The 15,648-nt window shown below is 38.0% G+C and overlaps 1 protein-coding gene and 1 pseudogene across 1 annotated transcript in view; one reads left to right on the forward strand and one right to left on the reverse strand.

Annotated features, from left to right (window-relative positions):
- The window catches only part of GRID2 (glutamate ionotropic receptor delta type subunit 2), a 1,601,543-nt gene that overhangs the window by 409,511 nt on the left and 1,176,384 nt on the right, over positions 1 to 15,648 (reverse strand). The window lies entirely within an intron of this gene.
- On the forward strand, positions 11,042 to 11,550 carry LOC109559949 (chromobox protein homolog 3 pseudogene; annotated as a pseudogene).

Here is a 15,648-nt window from a genome sequence, read left to right on the forward strand (position 1 = left end):
AAGGAAACAGATCTCTCACAAAAGAAAACGCAGTAGTTCTGCTAGCTGTGGACACTGGAGGCAAGAACACACAGGAGTAGGGCTAATTTAGAATCTGAGCTGACCCCACAGCAGGTCCAGAGATCAGTACAGGGAGGTGAGGTACTTTATTTTTGTTGGACTGTTTTGATTTTGCTTATGGGTGTATATGTGTATATTCAGTCACACTTTTTATTATTACTATAAACCTCTGCCTCTATGTTGGGCTTTTGCAGTTCTGTGGAGTTTTCCTTTTTCCTTTCTTCTTCCTTTTTTTTTTCTTTTCTCTTTTTTATAATTTTAATTTTTAAAAACCTATTCTATTTTTTCTACATTTATTTCTTGTATGCTTTTCCTACTGTTCTTCTCCCCTTGTAGTTAATCTTTAATGTATATAAATCTTCTTCATCTATCTCTATTTAACTTTGCATGTCTATTCTTTCTTTCTCTCCTTTTATCTCAATATATTTGTTAATTTTGTTTTCACTGCTTTATTCTTCACTAGGCACCTTGCTTTAGTTTTGTTTTCCAGTCTGTGCTTTAGTTAGTTTTGTTCTTAACCGGTAAATATAATTTTTGATTCTCTCTGTTCCCATTTCCATCTACTGTACTTAATATTTGTTGGACTGTTTTGACTTTGCTTATGGGTATATATGTATATGTGTATATTCCATTATTTTAATTATTATGTGTCTGATTTTGTAACTGCCATATGTCTGTGGTTCCTGTTTGGTTTCTCATTTTTGGGTATTTGTTTTAATCTCACTCCCACATTGAAGGTCAGGAAGGGCGGCGGTGAGGAGATACCCCACATCCAAGGTAAGGAGCAATGGCTGCGCTTTGCTGGAGCAGCCGTGAAGAGATACCCCACGTCCAAGGTAAGAGAAACCCAAGTAAGATGGTAGGTGTTGCAAGAGGGCATCAGAGGGCAAACACACTGAAACCATAACACAGAAAACTAGTCAATCTAATCACGCTAGGTTCACAGCCTTGTCTAACTCAATGAAACTAAGCCATGCCCGTGGGGCAACCCAAGATGGGTGGGTCATGGTGGAGAGATCTGACAGAATGTGGTCCACTGGAGAAGGGAATGGCAAACCACTTCAGTATTCTTGCCTTGAGAACCCCATGAACAGTATGAAAAGGCAAAATGATAGGATACTGAAAGAGAAACTCCCCGGGTCAGTAGGTGTCCAATATGCTACTGGAGATCAGTGGAGAAATAACTCCAGAAAGAATGAAGGGATGGATCCAAAGCAAAAACAATACCCAGCTATGGATGTGACTGGTGATAGAAGCAAGGTCCAATGCTGTAAAGAGCAATATTGCATAGAAACCTGGAATGTCAGGTCCATGAATCAAGGCAAATTTGAAGTGGTCAAAAAAGAATGGCAAGAGTGAATGTCGACATTCTAGGAATCAGCAAACTGAAATGGACTGGAATGGGTGAATTTAACTCAGATGACCATTATATCTACTACTGCGGGCAGGAATCCCTCAGAAGAAATGGAGTGGCCATCATGGTCAACAAAAGAGTCCAAAATGCAGTACTTGGATGCAATCTCAAAAATGACAGAATGATCTCTGTTCGTTTCCAAGGCAAACCATTCAATATCACAGTAATCCAAGTCTATGCCCCAACCAGTATCTCTGAAGAAGCTGAAGTTGAAAGGTTCTATGAAGACCTACAAGACCTTTTAGAACTAACACCCCCAAAAGATGTCCTTTTCATTATAGGGGACTGGAATGCAAAAGTAGGAAGAAAAGAAACACCTGGAGTAACAGGCAAATTTGGCCTGGGAATACAGAATGAAGCAGGGCAAAGACTAATAGAGTTTTGCCAAGAAAATGCACTGGTCATAACAAACATCCTCTTCCAACAACACAAGAGAAGACTCTATACATGGACATCACCAGATGGTCAACACCGAAATCAGATTGATTATATTCTTTGCAGCCAAAGATGGAGAAGCTCTATACAGTCAACAAAAACAAGACCAGGAGCTGACTGTGGCTCAGACCATGAACTCCTTATTGCCAAATTCAGACTTAAATTGAAGAAAGCAGGGAAAACCACTAGACCATTCAGGTATGACCTAAATCAAATCCCTTATGATTATACAGTGGAAGTGAGAAATAGACTTAAGGGCCTAGATCTGATAGATAGAGTGCCTGATGAACTATGGAATGGGGTTCGTGACACTGTACAGGAGACAGGGATCAAGACCATTCCCATAGAAAGAAATGCAAAAAAGCAAAATGGCTGTCTGGGGAGGCCTTACAAATAGCTGTGAAAAGAACAGAAGCTAAAAGCAAAGGAGAAAAGGAAAGATATAAGCATCTGAATGCAGAGTTCCAAAGAATAGCAAGAAGAGATAAGAAAGCCTTCTTCAGCGATCAATGCAAAGAAAAGGAGGAAAACAACAGAATGGGAAAGAGGAGGAATCTCTTCAAGAAAATCAGAGACACCAAAGGAACATTTCATGCAAAGATGAGCTCGATAAAGGACAGAAATGGTATGGACCTAACAGAAGCAGAAGATATTAAGAAGAGACGGCAAGAATACACAGAAGAACTGTACAAAAAAGATCTTCATGACCCAGATAATCACGATGGTGTGATCACTGACCTAGAGCCAGACATCCTGGAATGTGAAGTCAAGTGAGCCTTAGAAAGCATCACTATGAACAAAGAAGTGGAGGTGATGGAATTCCAGTTGAGTTATTCCAAATCCTGAAAGATGATGCTGTGAAAGTGCTGCACTCCATATGCCAGCAAATTTGGAAAACTCAGCAGTGGCCACAGGACTGGAAAAGGTCAGTTTTCATTCTAATCCCAAAGAAGGCAATGCCAACGAATGCTCAAACTACCGCACAATTGCACTCATCTCACACGCTGGTAAAGTAATGCTCAAAATTCTCCAAGCCAGGCTTCAGCAATATGTGAACCGTGAACTTCCTGATGTTCAAGCTGGTTTTAGAAAAGGCAGAGGAACCAGAGATCAAATTGCCAACATCTGCTGGATCATAGAAAAAGCAAGAGAGTTCCAGAAAAACATCTATTTCTGCTTTATTGACTATGTCAAAGCCTTTGACTGTGTGGATCACAATCAACTGTGGAAAATTCTGAAAGAGATGGGACTACCAGACCACCTGACCTGCCTCTTGAGAAATCTGTATGCAGGTCAGGAAGCAACAGTTAGAACTGGACATGGAACAACCAGACTGGTTCCAAATAGGAAAAGGAGCTCGTCAAGGCTGTATATTGTCACCCTGTTTATTTAACTTATATGCAGAGTACATCATGAGAAATGCTGGACTGGAAGAAACACAAACTGGAATCAAGATTGCCGGTAGAAATATCAATAACTTCAGCTATGCAGATGACACCACCCTTATGGCAGAAAGTGAAGAGGAACTAAAAAGCCTCTTGATGAAAGTGAAAGTGGAGAGTGAAAAAGTTGGCTTAAAGCTCAACATTCAGAAAACGAAGATCGTGGCATCTGGTCCCACCACTTCATGGGAAATAGGTGGGGAAACAGTGGAAAGAGTGTCAGACTTTATTTTTCTGGGCTCCAAAATCACTGCAGATGGTGACTGCAGCCATGAAATTAAAAGACACTTACTCCTTGGAATGAAAGTTATGACCAACATTGACAGCATATTAAAAAGCAGAGACATTACTTTGCCAACAAAGGTTCGTCTAGTCAAGGCTATGGTTTTTCCTGTGGTCATGTATGGATGTGAGAGTTGGACTGTGAAGAAGGCTGAGCGCCAAAGAATTCATGCTTTTGAACTGTGGTGTTGGAGAAGACTCTTGAGAGTCCCTTGGACTGCAAGGACATCCAACCAGTCCATTCTGAAGGAGACCAGCCATGGGATTTCTTTGTAGGGAATGATGCTAAAGCTGAAACTCCAGTACTTTGGCCACCTCATGTGAAGAGTTGATTCATTGGAAAAGACTCTGATGCTGGGAGAGATTGGGGGCAGGAGGAGAAGGGGACGACAGAGGATAAGATGGCTGGATGGCATCACTGACTCGATGGACATGAGTCTGAGTGAACTCCGGGAGTTGGTGATGGACAGGGAGGCCTGGCGTGCTGGGATTCATGGGGTCGCAAAGAGTCGGACACGACTGAGCGACTGATCTGATCTGATCTAATGTCATACAAATCACTTGTGGAATCTTTGACCCTGACCAGAGATCAAGCCCAGAGCCTTTGGACTGGGAGCACTGAGTCCAAGACCATAGGCCCTAGACTACCAGAGAACTAACCCTAGGGAGTATCAAATAGTGAGAAATCATACAAAGGAAACCACTTGAATACAAGACCCGGCATCACCCAACCACCAGTAGCACCCTGTACACCTCATCTAAACAAACAAAACAAAAATATAAACCTAATTATCAGCAGACAAGATTACCATCCCAGTCTTGCCCATGAGAGAAAAAACAAACAAACAAACAAATAAACAAACACAGTCAGCACAAGTCTCACCCTATAAGAAGCTTTCATAAACCAATGGATCATACTTAGGAGGGCAGAAACCAAAAGGAATAAAAAAGTTCAACCTTGAAGCTTAGGAAAGTGAGACCTCAAACACAGTAAGTTAAGAAAAAAATGAAAATGCAAAGAAATACTACACAAATGAAGTAACAAACCAGAAATACAGAAGTCCAAATAAATGTAGGGGAAATAGCAAACTACCTGAAAAAGAATTCAGAATCCTGATAGTAAAGAAGATCAAAAACCTTGAAAACAAAATGGAGAAAATGCTATAATCAATCAACAAAGACCTAGAAGAATTAAAGAATAAACATACAACCCAGAGGGATGGTATGGGGAGGGAGGAAGGATGGGGGTTCGGGATGGGGGAACATGTGTATACCTGTGGCGGATTCATGTTGATGTATGGCAAAACCAATACAATATTGTAAAGTAAAAAAAAAAAAAAAAAAAAGAATGAACCTATTAAAAGACTAAATTAAAAAAAAAAGGAATAAACATACAAACAACACAATTACTGAAATTAAAAATAATCTAGAAGGAATCAATAGCAGAATATCCAAAGCAGAAAAACGAATCAATGAGCTGGAAGATAAATGGTGGAAATAACTTCTGAAGAGCAGAAGAAAGTAAAAAGAATGAAAAGAACTGAGGACAGTCTCAGAGACCTCTGGGACAATATCAAACACACCAACATTCGAATTATAGGGGTCCCAGAAGAAGAGAGAAAGAAAGGGTATGAGAAAATTTTTGAAGAGATTATAGTTGAAAATTTATTCAACATGGAAAAGGAAATAGTCAATCAAGTCCAAGAGGCATAATGTGTCCCATAGAGGATAAACCCAAGGAGAAACATGCCAAGACACACACTAATCAAACTAACGAAGATTAAACACAAAGAAAAAAAATTTTTTAAAGCAGCAAAGGAAAAGCAACAAGTAACATACAAGGGAACAAACATAAAAGGGAAACCCCATACATTTATGCTGATCTTTCAACAGAAACTCTGCAGGCCAGAAGGGAATGGCAGGATATATTTAATGTACTGAAAGGGAAAAATCTACAACCAAGATTATAGTACTCAGCAAGGATCTCATTCAAAATTGATGGAGAAATAAAAAGCTTTTCAGACAAGCAAAAGTTAAGAGAATTCAGTACCACCAACCAGCTTTACAACAAATATTAAAGGAAATTATATAGTCAAGAAATACAAGAGAAGAAATAAATATCTACAAAAATCAACCCAAACAATTAAGAAAATGGCAATAGGAACATATATATCAATAATTACTTTAAACGTAATTGGATTAAATGCTCCAACTAAAAGACACAGACTGGCTGAATGGATAAAAAACAAGATCCATACATATGCTGTCCATAAGTAACCCACTTCAAACACATATAGACTGAAAGTGAGAGGATGGAAAAATATATTAATGCAAATGGGAAGCAAAAGAAAGCTGGAGCAGCAACCCTCATATCAGACAAAATAGATCTTAAAATAAAGAAGATTATAAGAGATAAGGAAGGACACTACATAATGATCAAGGGATCAATCCATGGGGAAGACAAAACAATTGTAAATATCTATGCACCCAACATAGGAGCACCTCAATACATAAGAAAACACTAACAGATATAAAAGGAGAACTCTACAGTAACACAATAATAATAGGAGACTTTAACACCCCACTCACACCATTGGACAGATCATCAAAACAGAAAATTAACAAGGAAACACAAGTCTAAAATTAGCTGAGATGGATCTCATTGATATCTTCAGGACATTTCATCCAAATGCAGAAGAATACACCTTCTTCTCAAGTGCACATGGAACATTTTCCAGGACAGACTACATCTTGGGTCACAAATCAAACCTCAGTAAATTTAAGAAAACTGAAATTGTATCAAGCATCTTCTCCAACCACAATGCCTTGAGACTAGATATCGATTACAAGAAAAAAACTGTAAAAAACACAAACACATGGGGATTAAACAACACATTTCTTAATAATCAACAGGTTACTGAAGAAATCAAAAGGGAAGTCAAAAAAATTTCTAGACACAAATGACAAAGAAAACACGATATCTCAAAATCTATGGGATTCAGCAAAAGCAGTTCTAAGAGGGAAGTTTATAGCAATAGAATCCTACCTCAAGGGACAAGAAAAACATCAAATAGACAACCTAAATTTATGCCCAGAACAACTGGAAAAAGAAGAGCAAAAACCCAAAATTAGTAGAAGGAAAGAAATCATAAAGATCTGAGCAGAAATAAATGAAAAAGAATTGAAAGAAACAATAGTAAAGATTAATAAAACTAAAAGTTTGTTTTTGAGAAGATAAAATTGACAAGCCAGACTCATCAAGAAAAAAAGAGAGAAGATCTAATCAACAAAATTAGAAATGAAAAAGGAGGGGTTACAACAGACAATGAAGAAATACAAAGGATTACAAGAGACTATTATGAACAACTATATGGCAATAAAATGGATATTCTGGAAGAAATGGACAGATTCTTAGGAAAGTTCAATCTTCCAAGACTGAACCAGGAAGAAATAGAAATTATGAGCAACTGAATTGCAAACACTGAAATTGAAGCTGTGATAAAAAATCTTCCAAAACACAAAAGCCCAGGACCAGATGGCTTCACAGGAGAATTCTATCAAATATTTAGAGACGGGCTAATGCCTATTGTTTTAAAACTCTTTCAGAAATTGCAAAGGAGCACTTCCAAACTCATTCTACGAGGCAACCATCACCCTAATACCAAAACCAGACAAAGACAACACAAAAAGAGAAAACCACAGGCCAATATCACTGATGAACATAGATGCAAAAATCCTCAACAAAATTTTACCAAACAGAATTCAGCAACACATCAAAAAGCTCATACATCATGATCAAGGTGGGTTTATTCCTGGAATGCAAGGATTCTTCAGTATATGCAAATCAATCAATGTGATACATCATATTAACAAACTGAAAGATAAAAAACATGATCATCTCAATAGATGCAGAAAAAGCCTTTGACAAAATTCAGCACCCATTTATGATGAAAACTCTTCAAAAAATGGGCATAGAATGAAGCTACCTCAACAATATTAAAGGCCATATATGATAAGATTACAGCAAACATTATTCTCAATGGTGAAAAACTGGAAGCATTCCCCCAAAGATCAGGAACAAGACAAGGGTGTCCACTTTCCCCACTATTATTCAACATAGTTCTGGAAGTCCTAGCTACAGCAATCAGAGAAGAAAAAGAAATAAAAAGAATCCAGATCAGAAAAGAAGAAGTAAAGCTCTGTTTGCAGATGACATGATACTGTATATAGAAAACTCTAAAGATAGTATCAGAAAATTACTAGAGGTAATCAGTGAATTTAGCAAAGTTTCAGGATTCAAAATCAATACACAGAAATCCATTGCATTTATATATACTAACAATGAATAATAAGAAAGAGAAATTAAGGATTCAATCCCATTCACTATTGCAACAAATAGAATTAAATATCTAGGAATAAACCTACCCAAGGAGACAAAAGAACTGTACCTAGAAAATTATAAGACACTAATGAAAGAAATCAAAGACTACATAAACATTCCATGTTCCTGGGTAGAAAGAATCAATGCTGTGAAAATGACTGTACTACCAAAGGCAATGTACAGATTCAATGCAATCTTTTTCAAATTCCAATGACATTTTTCAGAGAACTAGAACAAAAAATTTCACAATTCATATGGAAACACAAAAGACTCTGAATAGCCAAAGAAGTCTTGAGAAAGAAGAATGGAATTGGAGGAATCAACCTTCCTGACTTTAGATTATACTACAAAGCTATAGTCATCCAGACAGTATGGTACTGGCACAAAAATAGAAATATAGACCGATGGAACAAGATAGAAAGTCCAGAAATAATCCCATGCACCTATGGGCATCTTATTTTTGACAAAGGAGGTAATATACAATGGGGCAAAGACAGCCTCTTCAATAAATGGTGCAGGGAGAACTTGATGGCTACATGTAAAAGAATGAAATTAGAACACTTCCTAATACCATACACAAGGATAAACTCAAAATGGATTAAACACCTAAATGTAAGACCAAAAACTATAAAACTCTTAGAGGAAAACACAGGCAGAACACTTGATGACATAAATCAAAGCAAGATCCTCCATGACCCACCTCCTGCTGCTGCTGCTGCTACTGCTGCTGCTAAGTTGCTTCAGTCATGTCTGACTCTGTGCGACCCCACAGATGGCAGCCCACCAGGCTCCACCACCCCTGGGATTCTCCAGGCAAGAACACTGGAGTGGGTTGCCATTTCCTTCTCCAATGCATGAAAGTGAAAAGTGAAAGTGAAGTCGCTCAGTAAGTGTCCGACTTTTTGTGACCCCACGGACTACAGCCTACCAGGCTCCTCCATCCATGGGATTTTCCAGGCAGGAGTAATGGAGTGGGTTGCCATTGCCTTCTCCATGACCCACCTCCTAGAGTAATGGAAATAAAAACAAAAGTAAACAAGTTGGACCTGATTAAACTTAAAAGCTTTTGCACAGCAAAGGAAACTATAAGCAAGGTGAAAAGACAACCCTCAGAATGGGAGAAAATAATAGCATAAAACAACTGACAAAGAATTAATTTCCAAAATACACAAGCAGCTCATATAACTCAATACCAGAAGAACAAACAACCCAATCAAAAAGTGTGAAGAAGACCTAAACAGACATTTCTCAAAGAAGACATACAGATGGCTAACAAACACATGAAAAGATGCTCAACCTCACTCATTATTAGAGAAATGCAAATCAGAACTACAATGAGATATCACCTCACACAGGTCAGAATGGCCATCATCAAAAAGTCTACAAACAATAAATGGGGGAGAGGGTGTGGAGAAAAGGGAACACTCTTGCACTGTTGGTGGGAATGCAAATCGATACAGCCACTAGGAAAGACGGTATGGAAATTCCTTTAAAAACTAGGAATAAAACCACCATATGACCCAGCACTCCTAGGTTTCCCAGGTTTCCCTGAGGAAACCAAAACTGAAAAGACATATATGTCCCATTGTTCATTGCAGAGCTATTTACAATAGGTAGAATGGAAGCAAACTAGATGTCCATCGATAAATGAATGGATAAAGAAGTAGTGGTATATATACCCAATGAACTATTACTCAGCCATAAAAAGGAACACACTTGAGTTAGTTCTAATGAGGTGGATGAACCTAGAACCTATTATACAGAGTGAAGTAAGTCAGAAAGAGAAAGATAAATATCATATTCTAACATATATATATGGAATCTAGAAAAATGGTACTGAAGAATTTATTTTCAGGGCAGCAATGGAGAAACAGACATAAAGAATAGACTCATGGACATGGGGAGAGGGAAAAAAACCAAACACTATGATGTGCTGTGGTATATAAAAGCAATATATATCTAAATGTAATAAAGAAAATGTTCCCTACTGTGATTCATATAGACATTTCTACATGCACTTTCATCTTTGTAGTGACTGAAACACTTTCAAAATTGTCTATGATTTGCAAAATAAGGCAGATTAGATCATGATTTGTTTTCTGTAGCTGCCATAATAAATTACCACAATTTCAGCAGTTTAAACAGCATAAATTTGTTCTCTCACAGTTCTAGAGAATAGATCTGAAATCAAGATGTTGTCAGGGCTCTGTTTTCTCCAAAGCATCTAGATGAGAATCTTTCCTTGCCTTTTCCAGTTTCTGGTGGGTCCGGGCAGTCCTCAGCTTGTGGCTGAGAAATTCCAATCTCTGTCTCTTAGGTCTTTACACAGCCACTCCGACTTTGTCCTTTTCTGTCTTAAATATTCCACCATCTTTCTAAGGATATTTACGGTCTGCCTGGATAATCTACGGTGATTTCATTTTGAAGTCTTTATATTAGTTATATGTGCAAAGGCCTTTCTCCCAAATAAGCTCACATTCACAGGTTTCAGGGGTTAGTTCATGGACATTTTTTTTTTTTTTTGGCAGGGGTATAGGGGATGACCATTCAGTCAGTACAGATCATAGTTCATAAATCCTCATTTTAGTATCAAGGTTTTTTGTTGTTTAGTTTTGGAGATTTTTGGCTGATTGCTTTAAATTTCCTCAAATTAGAATCAAGAAAGCACTTACCAAATAATGATGAGTTTGCTCTTGCCACACATCTCAAACAAGACTCCTGTAGTACTTATTATCTGGGCTAATTAACCTAATTTTTAGTCACTGACCTACTTATTTCCCCCAGCAGAACCATCTTTTTTACTTATAATACCTGCAGCACTTTTGTATTACTAACATACAATATATAGCCAATAAATGGCTTTGATCCAAATATTTGTTTCTTTATCCTCAATACATTGCACTTGGTTTAATAAATGTATGGGCAAAGCAGGAGAAACCTCCACTGACTTTGGTCATGGCCCTCTCCTACAATGTTCCCTCTCCTTGCCCTCAGGGGATCACTAGGCACCGTGCCTCTAATGTAAAAAAAATGAGAAAGAAACAGAACTAACAGGGTAAAAAATTCAAAGAGGCAGAATCTGAAGAATTTATAGTAGAAAAAGAACTAGACTGACATGTAGTAAATGGGAAGGTGAGGTATTTCCTGAAATGGAAGAGATTAACAGATACAGACAATCCTTTAGAGCTGGAAGAAAATTTAGATTGTCCAGAGTTAATTGAAGCATTTCTTAATTCTCAAAAAGCTGGTAAAGAAAAAGATGGTACAAAAAGAAAATATCTGATAGTGAACCTGGTGATAGCAAATCATAGAAGAAAAGAGATCCTGCTTGAGCAAGAAGTTTTACCAGAGGTCCTGATCCAGAATAAATAATTGGTGCCGCAGACAGCAGTGGAGAATTTAATCGTTTTCATGAATGGAAAAATTCATATGAGATGGAATTGGTGCGGGCAACAGAGACGAATATGAAGTGTCCTCAAATTGTAATTGCTTTTCTTTGAAGACTGACTAAGCATTTTTGTCCAGAAGATAAATAACTACATTCTAAAGAAAATCAAGTTTGATATGCTCATTTTGAAGTAGTATTGGGGAAGTTGTTGGGTTTTTGTTTGTTTTTGCATCTGTACCACTTGTTACTTTATACAAATAAAACATTTCGGTAGTTGATTCCTTTAGCAGAAATGAGCATTTGATACCATAGTATATTATTTCTTCTGCATTAGAGTAGAACTTTTCTAAATGTTGGGGAAAATCTTCACAGTCATTACTCAATCAGGATTTACAATTTGCATTTACTCATATATGCCTAACCTGGAGGAGGGCATGGCAACCCACTTCAGTATTCTTGCCTGGAGAATCCCATGGACAGAGGAGTCTGGTGGGCTACAGTCCATAGGTCACAAAGAGTCAGACACGACTGAAGCGACTGAGCACATAATATGCCTAAGGACCATGCTGGGCTTTTCATATGTGTATACGTAAAATACATATATAAATAGTTTGGGGGTTTTGTTGTTCTTTAAATATGTCTGTTGTTGTTTAGTCACTAAGTCATGTCCCATTCTTTTGTGACCTCATGGACTGTAGACCTCCAGGCTCCTCTGTCCATGGGATTTCCCAGGCAAGAATACTGGAGCGGGTTGCCAACTCATGTCTCCTGCATTGGCAGGCAAATTCTTTACCTCTGAGCTCCTAGGAAGCCCTTAAATATGTTTCAGTTCAGTTCAGTTCAGTCGTGTCCAACTCTTTGCAACCGCATGAATCGCAGCACGCCAGGCCTCCCTGTCCATCATCAACTCCCGGAGTTCACTCAGACTCACATCCATCCAGTCAGTGATGCCATCCAGCCATCTCATCCTCTGTCGTCCCCTTCTCCTCCTGCCCCCAATCCCTCCCAGCATCAGAGTCTTTTCCAATGAGTCAACTCTTCGCATGAGGTGGCCAAAGTACTGGAGTTTCAGCTTTAGCATCATTCCTTCCAAAGAACTCCCAGGGCTGATCTCCTTCAGAATGTACTGGTTGGATCTCCTTGCGGTCCAAGGGACTCTCAAGAGTCTTCTCCAACACCACAGTTCAAAAGCATCAATTCTTCAGCGCTCAGCTTTCTTCACAGTCCAACTCTCACATCCATACACGACCACTGGAAAAACCATAGCCTTGACTAGACGGACCTTTGTTGGCAAAGTAATGTCTCTGCTTTTGAATATGCTATCTAGGTTGGTCATAACTTTCCTTCCAAGGAGTAAGCATCTTTTAATTTCATGGGTGCAGTCACCATATGCAGTGATTTTGGAGCCCCCAAAAATAAAGTCTGACAGTGTTTCCACTGTTTCCCCATCTATTTCCCATGAAGTGATGGGACTGGATGCCATGATCCTCGTTTTCTGAATGTTGAGCTTTAAGCCAACTTTTTCACTCTCCACTAAATACGTTTACTAAAACAAAAACAGCCATTAACAACCATGGATAAGCCCATATTTCTGGGATTCCATCATTTTGAGGAATATAAGAAGTCACTTCAAGTTAAAGAGAAAATTTTTTGAAGTCTTAATCTTTCATGTTAAATAATTTTATAGTTAATTACACAAGGTAATGCAAACTATTTAAGTTGGATGATGTTTTAAAGCAGCCCTATCAGAATCTGCATCCATATCTTCAGTCATCCAAATGGAATTTTATATGCAAAGCCCCTGAAAGGAAAATTTTATCACTAGCAACAACCTTCTCATTCAAATGAAAAAGCTAGAAAAATTCTGGTATGTTTTAATCAGCCAAAGAAGCCTTAGTTAAATGGACATTCAGAGGTTCCTTAGGAAAAACCATTCTTTTATAAGAAGTTGAATTCACTGTGCTTTATTTACTGAAAGGTTGTGATACATGTAATGTCTCAAACTTGTTCATGGAAACCTAATCAGATGGTCAGATATGTTGACATTTTAGGATCTGTAGGAATAAATGTGTGAACAAATTTTTCTAATCTAAACTTGACCTGCATGTTTTGTCAAACTTTACCCGAACCCATTTCACATATGGACTCGATCTCAGTATTTTCGGTTACTGGGTTCAGCAGAAGTCAGGAAAAACAATAACTTTGTAGTAATCAGAATGTTATTAACTGTATATTATTCACTTTATAGTAGATACAGGTGAATAGTGGTCAAATATATCCCTTTAAAAAACAGATGTATGAATGGACTTATTCTTCCTTAGACATTCCCAGATGCATTTCATATATACTTTTATATATACTATGGAGAAAAACAGTAGAAAAATATCGTTCACTTCTTTAATCTATGTTTGGCTTTTTAAAGCCAGTTATAAAAATAAGAAGGGAAAGGATAAGCTATGTGTGATTAACTGCTGTCAGACATAGGTACTAAAATCAAAGTGAGTAAAAAGCACATGCAACTCAAATATTTTTGAATAACTTTTATATTCTGTATTTTTATCACTATGTCAATGCAGTCAATGTTTTGGTTGATCTTCAATCCTTTTATATTTAAATATATAATATGTCTTATTTATAACAGCAAGTAAAAAGAATAAACTTTCAATGAACATTGGTTATTTATGTTATGTGCACTGAAAAACTTTCTGCTGCTGCTGCTGCAGCTAAGTCACTTCAGTCGTGTCTGACTCTGTGGGACCCTAAAGATGGCAGCCCATTAGGCTCCCCTGTCCCTGGGATTCTCCAGGCAAGAACACTGGAGTGGGTGAAAAACTTTCTAGGACAACATAATTTTTTTTTTTTTTTTTTTATGTGTGCAAGTCTCAGAGAGTTTATTTGGCCAAAGTTTTTTTTTTTTTTTTTTTCTAATTTTATTTTATTTTTAAACTTTACATAATTGTATTAGTTTTGTCAAATATCATAATGACTCCGCCACAGGTATACATGTGTTCCCCATCCCGAACCCTCCTCCCTCCTCCCTCCCCATACCATCCCTCTGGGCCGTCCAGTGCACCAGCCCCAAGCATCCAGCATCGTGCATCGAACCTGGATTGGCAACTCGTTTCCTACATGATATTTTACATGTTTCAATGCCATTCTCCCAAATCTTCCCACCCTCTCCCTCTCCCACAGAGTCCATAAGACTGTTCTATACATCAGTGTCTCTTTTGCTGTCTCGTATACAGAGTTATTGTTACCATCTTTCTAAATTCCATATACATGCGTTAGTATACTGTATTTATGTTTTTCCTTCTGGCTTACTTCACTCTGTATGATAGGCTCCAGTTTCATCCACCTCATTAGAACTGATTCAAATGTATTCTTTTTAATGGCTGAGTAATACTCCATTGTGTATATGTACCACAGCTTTCTTATCCATTCATCTGCTGATGGACATCTAGGTTGCTTCCATGTCCTGGCTATTATAAACAGTGCTGCGATGAACATTGGGGTACACGTGTCTCTTTCCCTTCTGGTTTCCTCAGTGTGTATGCCTAGCAGTGGGATTGCTGGATCATAAGGCAGTTCTATTTCCAGTTTTTTAAGGAATCTCCACACTGTTCTCCCTAGTGGCTGTACTAGGTTGCATTCCCACCAACAGTGTAAGAGGGTTCCCTTTTCTCCACACCCTCTCCAGCATTTATAATTTGTAGACTTTTGGATCGCAGCCATTCTGACTGGTGTGAAATGGTACCTCATAGTGGTTTTGATTTGCATTTCTCTGATAATGAGTGATGTTGAGCATCTTTTCATGTGTTTGTTAGCCATCTGTATGTCTTCTTTGGAGAAATGTCTATTTAGTTCTTTGGCCCATTTTTTGATTGGGTCGTTTATTTTTCTGGAGTTGAGCTGTAGGAGTTGCTTGTATATTTTTGAGATTAGTTGTTTGTCGGTTGCTTCATTTGCTATTATTTTCTCCCATTCTGAAGGCTGTCTTTTCACCTTGCTAATAGTTTCCTTTGATGTGCAGAAGCTTTTAAGGTTAATTAGGTCCCATTTGTTTATTTTTGCTTTTATTTCCAATATTCTGGGAGGTGGGTCATAGAGGATCCTGCTGTGATGTATGTCGGAGAGTGTTTTGCCTATGTTCTCCTCTAGGAGTTTTGTAGTTTCTGGTCTTACGTTTAGATCTTTAATCCATTTTGAGTTTATTTTTGTGTATGGTGTTAGAAAGTGGTCCAGTTTC

The sequence above is a fragment of the Bos indicus genome, chromosome 6, assembly GCF_029378745.1.
Source record: "Bos indicus isolate NIAB-ARS_2022 breed Sahiwal x Tharparkar chromosome 6, NIAB-ARS_B.indTharparkar_mat_pri_1.0, whole genome shotgun sequence".
NCBI classification, from domain to species: domain Eukaryota; kingdom Metazoa; phylum Chordata; class Mammalia; order Artiodactyla; family Bovidae; genus Bos; species Bos indicus.